Source organism: Euprymna scolopes, chromosome 28 (assembly GCF_053919585.1).
Source record: "Euprymna scolopes isolate OS-2025 chromosome 28, ASM5391958v1, whole genome shotgun sequence".
NCBI classification, from domain to species: Eukaryota; Metazoa; Mollusca; class Cephalopoda; order Sepiida; family Sepiolidae; genus Euprymna; species Euprymna scolopes.
In genome coordinates, this window is record NC_136509.1 from 22,472,905 (window position 1) to 22,489,912 (window position 17,008).

The following is a 17,008-nucleotide window of genomic DNA, read 5'->3' on the forward strand; positions in this document are numbered from 1 at the left end:
AAAATCTATAACAGTGTGGTAAATAAACATCAATCAACAATTCCCTCACTATCCAACAATCATGAGATTGCTTGCACAGCAAGCGAGAAGGCTAACATGTAGACCCAGTAAACCACTTCCTTCTTGATTTTCCATTGCGGACAGAAACCACACTAGATGATCTGAAAATACCCCTTTCTCAAGTGTATGATCTCCTGAAACCCCTAGACACTTCAAAAGTATGTAGACCTGATCTCATCCCGGCTGTAATATTAAAAAAATGATCCGCTGTGGTTGCTTCAGTTCTCTCCAAACTCTTCAATAAATGCATTGATGAATCTTGCTTTCCTGACTGCTAACAAACTGCTTCTGTGATGCCAGTTTACAAGAATTTGGGCGCAAGAACTGACCAATTAAATTATCGCCCCATATTTCGCCTAAATGTTTGAGTCCAATAATTAACAAGCTCTAGTCCACAGTTGCTAAACTTCTGTCTGGCCAATAATATAGATTTAGGCAAGCCCGTTCTACAGCAGATTTCTTAACTGTAATCTCTGAACATGTATATCATGCACTGAATAAAGAAAGGAAGGGGTGGGCAGTAGTCTTAGATATATCTAAGGCTTTTGAAAGGGTATGGCACGATGGTCTTTTCAGGAAAATCAGATCATATGGCATTACTGGGCGAATACTTAACATAATTAAATCCTTCTTAAATAAGAGAAGAATCCAGGCTGTTCTTGATGGGCGTACGTCAAAACAATATGATAAATATGCGGGTGTACTTTTAGGGGCCGATCCTTGTCCCTTTATTATTCCTAATATGCATAAATGACCTTCCTGATAAAATTGTCTCTGAGATGGGTATATTTGCTGATGACACAACGCTCTATAACAGGAACGAGAGGAAAACGAATGAGCATATATCTGACAATGGCGGTAACCCTAGTTTGTAGTTGAATGGGAACAAAATCAGATGGTAACATTCAATGCAGCCAAAACTAAGCTGGTTTCCTTTAATAATTATCTTCTCAACCACTGATAGCTACGACTAATGATACATTACCTGAAAGTACTTCGTTCAAACTCCTCCGCTTAACATTCACAGGGAACATAAGTTGGAACAGATACTTCGAGGGAATTGCCGCAGCTACTGCTGAGGACGGTGGGCTTTCTCTACCGAACTAGAAAGTTACTTACCTCTACAAGACCACAATTCGCATATGTATGGAATATTGTTGTCAAGTTTGAGTTGGTGCACCTGCTACTAGTCTCTCGCTCCTAGGCAAGGTTCAAAAAAGATTTATCAACCTAATAGGTTTCAAACTGCCAACTAGGCTTCAGCCTCTCTCCCATTAACGAAATGCTCGTACCTCTGCCTGTTTTACAAGTATTTTAATAGTACATATTCCGACGAACTACAAGTCCGTGTACACCCTCGACGTACATATTCCCTACAAATCGCACCTTTACACACTAGAGATCCCTAGATGTCAGAAAGCTTTATACTTTAATAGTTTCTTCTCAGAACTGCTAGATTTTGAAGTTACCTTTCGGGTTCTTGATTCCGCGACTGTACTGGCATGCAGAAGTTCAAGTGTAATGTGAGCAGACATCTTGCTGCTCAACTCCCTACATATTATCCTTGCAATTATGTCCCCGACAGTAGCCCCCTATATCAAAGTGGCACTGTATCTGGTTTGGGATTAAAATGCAATAAAAAATTATATATATATATATATATATATATATATATATATATATATATGAACAAATGATTAATAAAACATGTTAAAAAAATCTTGAAAAAGAGTTAAAAACAAAGTTAATTTTAAAAAGGAAGCACAAGATAAGTGGATAGTCCTTAATCCGCGGAGTTTCGAAGAAATACTCTACTTCTCATTAGAGGGCGGGAATTATCAAAATGCGGGATCGGATTTTGCATGTAAAAGTATTTAATGAAACCACAAGTAAGTCACAGATCTTACTTGGATAAAAAAGGGTGAGGTAAGGGGAATAGGAGGTAAAGAAAGAATGATAAAAAGATTTCATATGAATGGATAGTCCGGTGAAGGGTAAAAAATCCAAGAATGGTAAAATCCAAATATTTATATATATATATATATATATATATATATATATATATATATATATATATAAGACTACTTCATTTAATCACATAAATTAATATACAAAAATATAAATTTATGCGTAAACTTTAAGTGTTTATTTCAACAGTGCTCAATACGTAGGTAGAGCTAGGTAGTGAGTTATAAAATATATATGGTAATTAAGTTACACAGAATATTCCGGGTTTCATCCACGCTAGGATTCGTTAGATTTATCTTTCCTCTTCATTATCATTCGTAAAATATTTACGTTTTAAAGGAGATAACACTGTTTTGTCAATTTTTAGCTATTCATCAATTCATCGAAATTCCAGATATTCATATTTTAATATTTGGACTTTGGTGTCTATTAATTACCTTTGTTTAATTTTAAACTTATTTTTATAACAATTTCAGTTCAATGCCTGACTTAGTTTACTTTATATTTTCATTAAATTTATTTTAATCCATTATATCTGTTTGTCTCTATACCTTGTAATTACTTAATGTTAGATTTTTTTTCATTCTTGTCTTATTGAAATTACTCGGGTGTTATTTTGTTACCGATAACGATTATTAAAAGTAAAATGACTATCATTGCCTTCCAATGGACATTCGTTAGGTATTCTGCAGTTACATTTTCTCTTAAATTTTAGTTCACCTGATTCAATCCTATTATTACTCAATGTCCTGCTTATTTTCTTATTATTTGATCCTATTATATGCCTAGATTGGCAGCGGTTAAGAATGACACTTTTCTCGTGTTCTATTTTTTTACAAAGAAGTCATCTCTTATCAAGGCCCAGAGGCCACTCGATGAGAAGGGTTAATAAGCATACGGTGTTCAATGAGACAATGTCGTAGTAATTTTTAGTGGAAATTTGGTAAATTGGATTACTTAAGAAGAACGGCTCATCAAGAACTTGTTTACGTTGGACTTGAACACGACCGTATCATAGTCAGTCGGAAAGCAGACAAATGGAAGAAAGTTCCACAGGTGTGCAGTTCTAAGCAATAAACTTTGTTCGTGGAATCTACTTTAGGTTTAGGCAGAGATAAAGAGTGGGGAAAATTATTGATAGTGGTTTCAGATAGACGAGTTTTTCTCGTGCAAGTTTAGCGAGGGGGCTATAGATTGGAACTCAGACGATGACTTGTCATAAAAATAAGGAATCTTGCTGATTAACTCCCACGTAGCCTCGTAGGAGATGTCCTTTTCTCCTCCTTGCAACCTCTATCTCACAGAAGAGATGTTGCGAGTTTGTCTCTGATGTATCGTTATTTTCATGGAAAGTGTTCAACTGAGCTCCAATCTATGGTCCCCCCCTCGCCAAACTTTCACAAGAAACACTCGTCTAGCTGTAAACACTATCAATAATTTCCCCCACTCTTTATCTGTGCCTAAACCTAAACGTAGATTCCATGAACAAAGCTTCTTTCTTAGAACTGCACGCCTGTGGAATTGTCTTCCGTTTTCCTGCTTTCCGGCTGACTACAATATGGTTTTGTTCAAGTCTAAAGTAAATAAGTTCTTGATGAGCCGTTCCATATAAGTTATTAAATTTACCAAATTTTCATTACTAATGATTACTATATTGACCAACTTCTACTGTACACTCTTTAACCCTTATCCTTGAGTGGCCTCTGGGCCTTGATAATGTGGTGATGCCTTTGTAAAAAAAAAAAAAAAAAAAAAAAAAAAAAAAATGGTACCAGCTGTCACAGAAATCGCAGCACACCATTGGCGATGTTCCATCATTAGGAACAAAACAGTTTGGACAGAAAAAAAGGACATCCTTCTTCTATAAACTCAGTTGATGCAATATCATCATTATCCTTAATTTCCAAGGGCACAAGATTTTTTAAGGAATGGACCTGTTCGCACTCATCCTTAAGAACAACCGTGGAACGAACATTATTGTCGGTTCCAGTAATTAATTTAATTATTTTACCAAGATTCCAAAATTGTCTGTTTTTTTGGGAGTCTTAATTAGTATTATCTCTCCAACAGATAACTTGGGGGCACAATTGCTCCCAATTTTGGCATCGACTTCTCCTTATGACAAGAGGTAATTATTATGCCAGATACAGGCTCGCGACGTCTCTTTTAATTATTTTACTTAAACTATTTTCTGGGAGCAAGTTCTTATCAATTGTGTTGTAAAACTATTTAGGGATATTATCTTGTATATGTTAAGTTTGAATGCCCTGGAAAAGTCAGTTCTGATTAATGTTTAGTTTGAACTTATGCATACGAAGAAATGATTTGCGGCGATTTTAAATGATTCCTCTTTTTTATTGTAAATTTAACTCATTAATAAGAAAAAATAATACATTTTTTTTAAAGAATTTCTTTGCTGAGATTTTATTATTTACCTTGGCCGGTGTAACGTAAAATATTCCATAGTAAAAATTCTTCTTTTTTATCTATAAGAGAAAAAAGATTATTTTTAAGATCAGTTTTTTATTTCGATTTACGATACTTATCAAATGAATTTCTGTACGAAACATCTAAGAAAACTGCCAGACATATAAATTAACTTTGTGCGAAATTTGCAAAAGATAGGCTAAGTTGTTTCGGAGCCCATAAGGAAGGAACTCACACACGCACACAAAGTTACATTTATATAAGATATGATATATATATATGTATGAATGTATGTATGTATGTATGTTTGTGAAAAACATCGAAACAGTACTGTATGTGGATGACTATATATATATATATATATATATATATATATATATATATATATATATATAGTAATTTAAAAAATATATATGGCGATTAAGCTACACTGAATACTCCGCGTTTCATCCACTCTAGGACACTTCAGGCTTATGCGCCTCAGCCTGAAGAGTCCTAGAGTGGATGAAACGCGGAATATTCAGTGTAGCTTAATCGCCATATATATTTTTTAAATTACTATATATATATATATATATATATATATATATATATATATATATATATATATATATATATATTATGCGCCTAAGCCTGAAGAGTCCTAGAGTGGATGAAACGCGGAATATTCAGTGTAGCTTAATCGCCATATATATTTTATGAATTACTAACTAGCTCTACCTACGTATTGAGCACTTTTGAAGTAAATACTTAAAGTTTACGCATAAATCTATACTTTCGTATATTAATTTTATGAGTAAATTAAGTAGTTATATATATATATATATATATATATATATATATATATATATATATATAAAACTAGACAAAATGTAACCATCCACAGACAGTTGTTTCATTGTATCATGACTCATCTGTGTGGCGAGACATATGTGACTATAACCGTGGGAAGGAACTTTTATCTCTCTACATACATCACTGCACATCATTTCATTCTCGGTGCAGTTTTCCTTTCTTTCAAATAAAACCGTAGAGTTATTATAATTTCAATTTTCATTCTGTTTTGTTCAAAGCAAAGCAAGTTATAAAAACCTTATTCAACACAGATGGACATACACTCCCAAATTCCACTTTCTCCTAAAAAAAAAAATTCCCATGACAGTTGGGCAGGTTTTCCTTTCGAACATTTCTCGACTTAAATTAAGGGTTAAAAGAAGTTTCCGCTATCGCCCTTTTTTCCTGGGTGGGGAAGAGCAATTATTCACAGCCTATCCCATAAAATGATATTTATTTTTTTAATTAAAAAAAAACTAGAAACGGTATTTATTCTAGAGGTGTAGGCGTGACGGTGGCTACGCGTTAAGCGATACGAATTGAAAACCTGGTTGGAATCCAGTTCATTCCAAAGAAATACTTTCATCTAAGCTATGTCTGACCTTGTGTCATTTAACCCATATCTGACCGTGTGTCAAACCTTATGAATATATTAGTCGTTTATCTATGATTATAAACCTCTGTGGACCTTGCTTGCTTGCATCTTGTCTTCGATGACAGGTGAGTTTATGTATATCTATATAATTATGAAACTCAAATGACCTTGTAACGAGTGATGTAACCCACTTTCCGGTTTACGACATCATTATGCGCACATAAACATTAGCCCATAACAACGTAAACAAATAAACGCAAATCGCTTATATTACAGATTTTGACATGCGCACTGAAATATTAACGCTATTATTTCGAAATTATTATTTAACATGGGAAGAGTGTGGGTGTTTTGCAACTATTTTTTATTACAACTATACCGTCGCTATTTTCTGACAACTAAACAATTTTAACCCCGTTGACAAACATAAGAACAATTGTAGTAAAGCCAAGACTACTACTACTACTCTCTATCCATCCCTTTTCCTTCCTTCCTTCCTTCCTTCTTTTTTTATTTTTTGTTTACATTTCTAGGTACAAAATAGTTGTGTGATAACGGTGAATTTGTTGACAAAAATACCAATCTGTTTCAATATTAGTTTTATGTTATTTTTATTTATTTAGGTTTTATATTTTTTGCTTCAGGTTTTATTAAGTTTTTATTTTTTTATTTTAAGTTTCTATAACTTGATTGAAGGATTCCAATATGGGTTTTTCATTCTTATATTTCTCATCGGTAGGTTCATGTGCATTTTTTCTGCTAAATGACTTTCGTCGGCGTTGGATTCGTAGGAAAATCATGTTTAATTTTCGACTTTTGTAGCGATTATTCTAAAAATAGGTAACTTTGCAAATAGGGAAGATTTTTTTTTTTCATGTTTGAGTGATCCGTCCGTGATTTTTCATTTTAATATACTTTCATAGAAATGTTTCTGTTATGACAAAAAAAACTACTTTCTTTACGTCACAAGTGTCACGCTCATGCATGAATTCCATAGCTAATATAACATACTGACCCAACGGGTCATGGGTAGTCTAGTATATATATATATATATATATATATGTGGGGGGTGGATAGATATACAGATACAGATATGCGTATGGGCGAAGAATGACAGTGGAGAGTTGTATATTTTAGTTTCGATTCTTGCTGATGGCACACAAATCATATATATCTTTTAGTTTTGATCTTAGTTTCAATATAATAATCGATAGAAAATTATCTCTATAATAACAAATAAGTCATCTGCATAAATTAAAGTATCATATTTAAGCGTATCTTACGACCGGGCAACGCTAGAAAATTCTGAGCCATTGTCTTTGATTTCTTATTATTAATCGCCACTTATCAAGTCTTAGAGATACTCAAGAATAAGAGTTAATGGTGTGCATCGATTTTTAGTTCGATAACAAAGGATAAAATGAGAGAATAAAACTGATCGAGAGTTTGTTTTTTTTTGGGGGGTAGGGTATTACATTTTCACCCCAAACAAGGCAAATTGCCACTTTGATGTAGGGGGCTACTATTAGGGACATAGGGGTATTATGTGGGGAGTTGGGCAGCAAGACATCGGTTCACGTTATACTTGAACTTCTGCATGTCAGTACAGTTGGGGAAGCAGGAACCCGGAAGGGAATTCCAAAGTCTAGCGGTTCTGGAGAAGAAACTACTGGAGTAGAAAGCTCTCTTACATCTAGGGATCTCAACTGTGAAGGGGTGGGATTTTGCTGCTTGTCGGGTTTGTCGGGGGTATTTACATCGAGGGGGTACAAGTGCTTGCAGTTCGTCGGAACAAGAACAGGCAGAGTAATGCTACATTTCGTCGATGGGACAGAGGCTGAAGCTTGGATGACAGTTCAGGTTCTATCAGGTTGGCGACTCTCTTTTGAACCTTGTCTAGGAGTGAGAGACTAGTAGCAAATGCACCAGCCCAAATATGGCAACAATACTCCATACATGGTCGAATGGTGGCCTTATAGAGGTAAAGGATACTTTCCGTGGCTAGTGGCTTTCTAGCACGGTAGAGAGAACCTACCTTTTTCGCAGCAGTCCTGTCAATGCTCTCAATGTAATTGTTCCAACTCACGTTTCCTGTGAACGTTAGGTCGAGTAGTTTAAAAAATGTACTTTCAGATAAAGAGTCTTTGGCCTTTTCTATTGGTGATAGAGAAGGTTTCTTGTAGTTATTGAAGGAAACAAGCTTAGTCTTGGCAGCATTGAATGTGGTTATCTATTTTTGTCCCCATTCCACTATGGATTGGCGGTCGTCCTCTAGTGTTTCTGCCATTTCTTTAGATATGTGTTCATTTGTTTTCCTGTTGTGTCTGTTATAGAGCGTGGTGTCATCAGCATATATACACATCTCACAGATAATTTTGTCAAAGAGGTCATTTATGAATATTAAAGAATAATAGAGGTCCAAGAATAGACCCCTGAGGCACTCCCGCATTTATATCATATTGTTTAGATGTACGACCATCGAGGACAACCTGAATTTTTCTCTTATCTAAGAAGGATTTAATTATGTTAAGTATTCTTCCAGCGATACCGTATGATCTGATTTTCCTGAGAAGACCTTCATGTCATACCCTGTCAAAAGCTTTAGACATATCTAGATATACCCCTCTACCCTCCCTGCTTTGTTAAGTGAATGGTATATACGCTCGGAGATTACAGTTAGCATGTCTGCTGTGGGACGGGCTTGCCTAAATCCATATTGCTGGTCGATCAGAAGTTTAGCATATGTAAGGTGATGGACTAGAGCTTGTTTAATTATGGACTCAAATATTTTGGCAACAAAGTCGGAGGAGGCTAATGGAGCGGTAATTTGCTGGGTCAGTTCTTTCGCCAGAATTCTTGAAAACTGGTACCACAGAAGCAGTTTTTCGGAAGGCAGGAAAGCAAGATTCATTAAGGGATTTGTTGTAAAGTTTGGAGAGAACTGGAGCTACTTCGACGGAGCACTTTTTTAATAGCACAGCCGGGATGAGATCAGGTCCACATGCTTTTGCAGTGTCAAGATTTTTTAGGATAGCATGCACCTGAGAAGGGGTGATTTTCAGATCGTCTAGTGTGGCGTCTGTCCGCAAAGGAAAGTCAGAGAAAGGGTGATTAGCAGGGTCCAGTGTGGAGTTGGAGGCAAACAGTCTCGCAAGCATGTTAGTCTTCTCGGTTGCTGAGCAAACAACCTCAGGATTGTTGGATAGTGGGGGAGTTGTTGATTGCCCATGTTTTACTACACTGTGGTAGATTTTCCAGAAGTCATGGGTTCCAGATTTCTGTGCTTCGATGCATTTTTTGGTGGTTTCAGTAAAGTCTCTCTTAGCTGCCGTTATTTCTTTCTTACAGTTATTTCTGGCTTCTATATACTCCTGTCTGTTTGAACTGGACTTATGTCGGTTAAATCTTCGGTACGCATGCTGCCTTTGCGCAATGACAGCTGTACATGTGGAATTAAACCATCCGGGGAGAGTGGGGCTTGCTATAAATTTAATGATATTTTAACAGCGTTGTTGGACCGAGTTAAGATCAGCTTGAACGGCCTTTTGAGTGAAGAAACTTTGCTTTTAAATTGATTACAAGAATGGTGGAACCTAATAAGTGAGGGGATCTGGTTATTTCAATTTTAATTGGAAAAGAGAAAATACAGAATGCGACAGAAATATCTCCCACATTTTAACATGCGATCTTCCCAGTGGCGCTCGTGCAATTTCTGGGCAATTTGTATGGATGGAACTACATATCAGTGTGTAGAATTCTTCTACCTGTTTGATCACACAATTCTAATGCTAAAGCATGTTTTCGAGCTGAACGTGTAAAAGCTGGATTTGCTTCCCCACTGAGCAAATTAGGCATAAGGGCGATTTTTAATATGAGGAGTGAAGGGGAAATGGGGACCAACTCCCCGGAGAGTAGGGGAGCTGGATAGTGACAATTGGTATGAAGGGTTGTCCCTACATTGACCAAGGTCTTATATGTGGGGTTGCCCCCATATATGGTCTTTGCTCACAGTATCTGCCGGAACAGATACTACACTTAGATCCCGGCCTGAAGTGCCGGTATTTATTTGCTACCCCACCGAGAAAATTAGGCACAAGACCGATTTTTAATGTGAGGAGTGAAGGGGAAACGGGGACCAACTCACCGGGGAGTAGGGTAGCTGGATAGACACAATTGGTATGAAGGGTTGCCTCTACATTGACCAAGGTCTTATATGTGGGGCTGCCCTCACATATGATCTTTGCTTGACACTTGTTGCCCAGGCCCCGAAGGGACCGGGCCGGGTAAGTATGAGCTGAACGTGTAAGAGACTAAGTAACAGAAAGTCTTACAGCTTGAATACTGTCTGGCGTTCGAGCGCTTTGAGGTCTTCTAGGTGGCTTTCTTTTAAGTGCGGATTCTGTAACTCTTATATTTGCAACCTATAATTGTATTGTTTGTCTATCTAGAACAGCATCATGTCATTCTAACTTGTAATGAACTCGGGAAGCTCTCTGTGCTGCAGTTATAGATCCACGATTCTTCAAAAACCATTTCTACAATAAACTCACGATGTACACCAATTCAAACCATATTGTTTGATGAGGGTACTTGAAAAAATGGCTAGTTATTAGCTAAATGAAAACATCGCTGACACTTGCATAAGTTCATTAACAACATATAATTGAAAGTTTATAATCTGAGATCAATTTCTGACCCACACTGTCTTAATTTTATGACGTAGAGAGAGTTTTGTTAATTTCACTTTTTCCGATAACTTGGGAAATAAGAATTGTTGACTTTATGATAAAGAGCAATGGCATATATTAAGACGAGCTGTTGTGTCAATCGAGTCTCCGCAATAGTTGATCATAAGTAAGTAGTTGGGTCATCTGCCTTGCATAGGCCACAAAGCAAGTATAAAATTTTATGAAAATCCTAATGAATAGGCAGTAAAGAGTTGATACTTAATAAGCAAACAAAAAATATGGCAGACCGAATTCAACACGTGTCACTGCGGTTAGTCATTTATTGTTCAAAGAATAAACAAGATTTTGAAATGTGATAACTAATAATATTGCTTACCTAAAGTAAGGAAATCGAAAGCATATAAACACAGGATTACTTTCGGCAACCTAATCTCTTCCTTCCCTTATTTTTTTCTTTAGTCCTCATATTCCATGAGCAATATTTCTTACAAAGGAGGAAGAACTGCTGTTTACTGGGTTGGAATTTAACCATCTAACACTTACCATTGGCTGGGGTTTACCTTGAAGCAGTATTTTTTTAATTTCTTTCAGCTTCTTACGTTAAGTGGCTTTGTACTTTGTATGACGCGATTTCCAATTATATTTTGTCATTTGACCCTCACAGCGATGTTTCTAGCAAAGGGAGAATTATTCCAGCCCTTTATCTTTTTGATCTTGAAGTAGTATTTTTAGCTCTCTACATCAAGTGGTTTCATACCTTGTCTCGGACGAGTTTCATTTTTAAAAATGTTATTATGATGACAATTTTGATACTGATAGATATGTAGTATTGGGAATCCCAGCTTAATTGCTATATAGGTAGTTTTAGAAATAAAAAGTTATGTAAGCATATTTTGATTTCGCATTAGCGATTTAGCAGGGTCAGAAGGTTGGGTTAGACAGGCATCAAACCCAAGTCATCTTGAACGATCTAGATAGAATGTACCCGAAATTCAGGGGTGACACGGGAATTGTGGTCGTAGGCTTCCGGTTGACGACCACATGGGGAGAGTTGGTTTTGGTCAGCAGAGGGAGCAGACGAGAGATTTCGGGTCTCTCCCACAACCAGGGTCCGAGATGTTAGGCTTGCCTTGAATAAAAAAACATTGAAGCTTCAAATTCCATCTTCTTGCTCATTGATGAATCTGTCTGCAGCACCCCACTCCCCAGCAAGATGGAAGTCCATCGACCAAGAAGATGTCACCCGCTGGTCAAGGCAATCAGGTATGTTCGCATTATATTGTTTGCACATACACGTCTCGGAAATCCCAAGGCAAGAGAGAAACTGTAGAAGAATAGCAAACACGCACCCACACACACATATAACAGCGAACTGCACGTAAGGACACACGTTTATACGTAAGAACACACACACGCCCACAGGTATATGTAAGAACATTGATAAACACACAGTAAGCGTAACAGAAACCGTAACAGTAAACGATTAATAATAAACGTTTAATAATAAAAAGTAATAAATAATAATAATAATAATAATAATAATAATAATAATAATAATAATAATAATAAACACAACTCATATTACGGTTACAGATACATATAAATTAAGGTTTCCTTTCTGTTTTGTTTTTCCATCCCTTTTGTAACATTAAAGTTCTTTAGAATTTTGTGCATATATTATCTAAAATCAATTTAACGATGTAATCAATAATATGCCGTTGTCACGTGACATGATCAATGAATGTTCAGTTGTATACACACGTGACTCGTTATTAATCAGCCGAACTTTTTCCTCCTAGAACTCACTTTTAAAATTCATTCCAGCTCCCTTTTTTAATGTCCGTACCAATATGCAGAAATTTAAAGGTAATGTGAACAAACATCTAACTGTCCAACAACTGTTCAGCTTGGCCCCTTTTAAATAGGCTTCCTAGAATAGTAAATCGTTACTTTTTAGTAGCAATATACCTTGTTTGGGGGGTGAACATTTTTTTTTTTCATATGAATTGAGTTCCAAAAGTAAAGCCTCCTATTTTTAACTCAAAAAGTTGAAAAGCTACGAAGACGGGAGTGGTACCATTAAAACGAATAACCTTTTTTGCTCCAAACATAGTTTTCCTACATAGTCACCAGCATTCTCAATGCATTTTTGCCAGCGATGCCTGTGCACGGGCGTTTGGAATGTGTTTTGCTATACGAAAGTCATTCCAAAAATAAAGCCTCCTATTTTTTTAATTTAAAAGCTGAAGAACTACGAAGACGGAAGCGGTATTATTAAAAGGAGCGACATTTTGTTGTCCATAATTTATTATTTTATATAAGCACCACTATTCTCTATGCATTTTTGCCAGGAATTCAATTACTCATATCCGCGCCTAACGCGCGTTCATGACAAGGGCTGCTTTTTTAGAGTTCCACATCGTCAATATCTGTAACAGAGAGGTGAAACGTTTAGTTCATGAATGCATTAGTTTATTTATCATAACATTTTTTTTTTTTTACATGGTGGTCACCACTTATCAAGGCCCGAAGTTACTTAGTTGCAATTCTTCTGCGGTCCTGGATATGACCTTAAACTATATCCGATGGTGAGGCCTCAGTTTGCGGGCTTTCGGGAGTGTGTAGCCACCCTTTAATTGCCATTGCTCCCGGGTCCACTCTTACCTGGAGTGGTAGTTCCTGTTAGGGTCCCAACTATGATTAAATAGAAACCGACTTAAAAAACAAATATACTTTATTAGAAAATTGCTCTCCAAAATCACTGGATTCGGCATTAAATAACCTGAAAAAGGTTGATATGCCGTAAAACAAAAACAAACAATCTCTTCTAGTTCGTTCGAGCGTAATAAGAAAATAGGAGACATTACTTTGGGAACATCTCTCGCCTGTTAAAATAGTACACATGCTATAAAACTGAAGAAAAAAAATACGCATACTTATACATATTCACATACATACATTTACTCTAGATGTATGCAAATATCTACGCACACATGTACATAAAAATATACACTCACCTACAAATATTTTCATTTTTATTTTGGTTTTTGATTTCCTTTTCACATCCATCGTCAGAATATTTGTTTCTGGCCGTTTTTTATTTTCTATTAATTTTGTTTATTATTTTTTTATCGTCCTCCGTAATCAGGGTCGCAGCAGTCAACCCATATCAATCCCATCGTCAGTTCAACCTCGTAAACACTTCCACAAATTCGGCTTCTAACGCCATCTAGCGGGCCGACTGATAAAAGCAACTTTTGAAATTCGTACACAGAAAAAAAAACATAAAATACAGTCTTTTGTGACGATGCATATGGTTCAAGCGATTATGCCAAATGTCGGATCTGAAGTTAGATGTGCCATATCTGTAGTCGCAGGCATTTAACGCAGATGGCGAACACAACACTCAGACAATCCCCCTTTTTTCCTGAACATTTCGAAGCAACAGTGTATGGATTAGTTTTCCGGATTACCAGTGGGACCTGTGGAAATTCCACAGCGGCAGTTTTCATATGTAATATATTGTAGTTGGACATTCTGTGGGCGTTCTGTTCAGCATGAAGGAAGGCACAATCATATTATTCTAGCCCTTTTATTAAAACTGTACTGCCCCTTACTAAAATAATAACCTTGATATATTTCCTGGGCTGATTATTTCATTACAAACACACCGGTCAATTAACTCACATTTCATCAATTCACATAATTATTGAATATGTTACTATGTTTGACAATAATTTATCATAATTTTAACCCACATTATCGCCTCTCACCTTCCTAAAATAAAAAAGAATTTGAGATATTGATTATTTCATTAAAAAAAAACAGAACTATCATTTACTTAACATTTCATCATTTTTCATAATTCTTAGATATGGTACTAATTCGACAATAATTTTTCATCATTTAAATTTACCATATTGCACACCTTACTAAAATAATAACTTTGATATATTGTCTAGGCAGATTATTTCATTACAAACACACCAATCAATTAACTCACATTTCATCATTTTTCATAATTCTTGGATATGTTACTAATTTCGACAATCATTTTTTTATGAGTTAAACACATCTTATAGCTTCTACCCTTACCCTTACTAAAATAATAACTTTGATATATTGTCTGGGCTGATTTTTTCATTACAACACACCAATCGATTAACACACATTTGGTTATTTTTCATAATTCTTGGATATGTTACTAATTTCGACAATCATTTTATCATTTTAACCGACATCATGGCTCCTTACTAAAACAATAACTTTGATATATTGTCTGGTCTGATTATTTAATTGCAAACACACTAATGCATTAAATCACATATTATAATTTTTCATAATTCTTGGATATGATACTTATTTCGACCATAATTTTCATAATTTAAACCATCCTTATCGCCCTCTCTTACTAAGATAATAACTTTAATATATTGTAGGACTGATTATTTTATTATAAACACACCAATCAATAAACTCACATTTCATCATTTTTCGTAATTATTGGATATGTTCCTGTTTTTTCTTTTTTTGTAATTAAAACCATCCGTATCGTTCTCTCTTTCTAACATATTAACTTTGATATATTGTCAGGGCTTATTCTTTCATTGCAAACACACCAATCAATTAACTCACGTTTGGTCATTTTTCATAATTCTTGGATATGTTACTAATGTCGGCAATCATTCTTCATCATTTTGACCCACACCATCGCCCCTTTACTAAAATAACTTTGATATATTTCCTGGGCCGATTATTTCATTACAAACACACCAATCAATTAACTCACATTTCATCAATTTTCATAATTCTTGGATATGTTACTAATTTGCATAATAATTTTTCATAAGTTTAACACACCTTACAGCCTCCCCCTTACTAAAATAATATTTTTGATATATTGCCTGAGCTGATTATTTCATTACAAACACATTAATCAATTCCGGGTATTCTCATAGTATATATGTTCCACCTCTCTTATCCAATCCCGGGTGACACCACATATTCTGCTAGTACATATCTTTCACCTATCTCATTTGATCCCGGGCGACACTGGGTCTTCTGCTGCTATATGTTTTCCACCTATCTCATTCAATACTGGGCGACGCTTTCTGCCAGTATATATATTTGCATATCGCATTCAAACCCGGGATTGACTTCATGTCCTCCACCTCACTATTAAAAATATACATGAAATAAAGTAATGTTTAAATCGTAAACTGTTTCAGCCATTTCTGGGACTGACTTTATATCACCAACCGACTGCTAAAAATATACATGAAATAATGTAATGTCTAAATAGTAAACTGTTTCAGTCCTTTCCGGGACTGACTTCATACCCCCACCCCACTGTTATAAATATACAATTAATAAAGTAATGTTTAATTCGTAAACAGTTTAAGTCATTTTCTGGACTGACTTCATATCCCCCACCCCATTGTTTACAATATACTTGAAATTAAGTAATGTTTAAATCATAAACTGTTTCAGCAGCTTTTCGAAATTAACACATAAAAACATTAACACGGCTAGGAATTAGGCAATCATTGCTTCAACATGAATTTCTGAGTGTAGTATCAGTCTCAGCATTCCAGTGACTTAAATCCCCACCCCCTTTTTTGGTATTGGTTAATGGAGGAGAAATCCTTCATTACTGATACAATTTTTATTTTTGTTACTGACCAGAGTGCCCCTTTTGGGGAGCTGGTTTCCCCTCAAATTTTTAACCGACCTCATGTCCAACTCTGCTCTTATAGAGAGGCAAGTAAACAAAAAATAATCAGAAGGGACATTTTTCAAGGAATGTTTTAATTAATCAGAAGGGAATTTCCAGGGCATTTTGTAATTAAATCAGAAAATACATTTCCCAGTAACTTTTTTTTAATATTAAAACTTTGTTACATTAAATATAGTGCCTATTTACAATGCCTCCCCACGGGACAGATGTAGACACCAGGGTCGCTTTTTAACGTGGAGAAAAGGAACAAAAAATTGTCTTAGTCGTAAAAGATTTCTCCTCCACTGAGAGAGAAGAAATAGAAATGCAGCGTCTGAAGAACAGATACTACACTTTGATCTTGGCCAAAAGGCCAAGAAGAACAAATCATTTTATTAGCTTTGCCTCAACAGCGACACCAATTTTTTCTCTTTGTTTTAATGGAATTTCATAAAATTAAACGACCTAGATGTAAGCGTGACACACAAAACAACACACACGCTATCGTATTAATATATAGATAATAATAATATTAATATATAGATGATGATGATAATAATAATAATAGTAATAATAATAATAATAATAATCGTTTGACAAGAAGAGCTTAGTAATCTAAATACCAGTTTATTAATCTGTTTATGGCTAAAATTCAACAGTTATGTTGAAGTAATAAACACATATCGTTTTAGTTGTATTAAATAATAATTCAAATAGGA

At 35.4% G+C, this 17,008-nt stretch overlaps 1 pseudogene; it reads right to left on the reverse strand.

Moving 5' to 3' along the window:
- Positions 1 to 16,465: 16,465 nt before the first annotated feature.
- On the reverse strand, positions 16,466 to 16,674 carry LOC145249806 (U2 spliceosomal RNA; annotated as a pseudogene).
- Between the last annotated feature and the right edge of the window lie 334 nt (positions 16,675 to 17,008).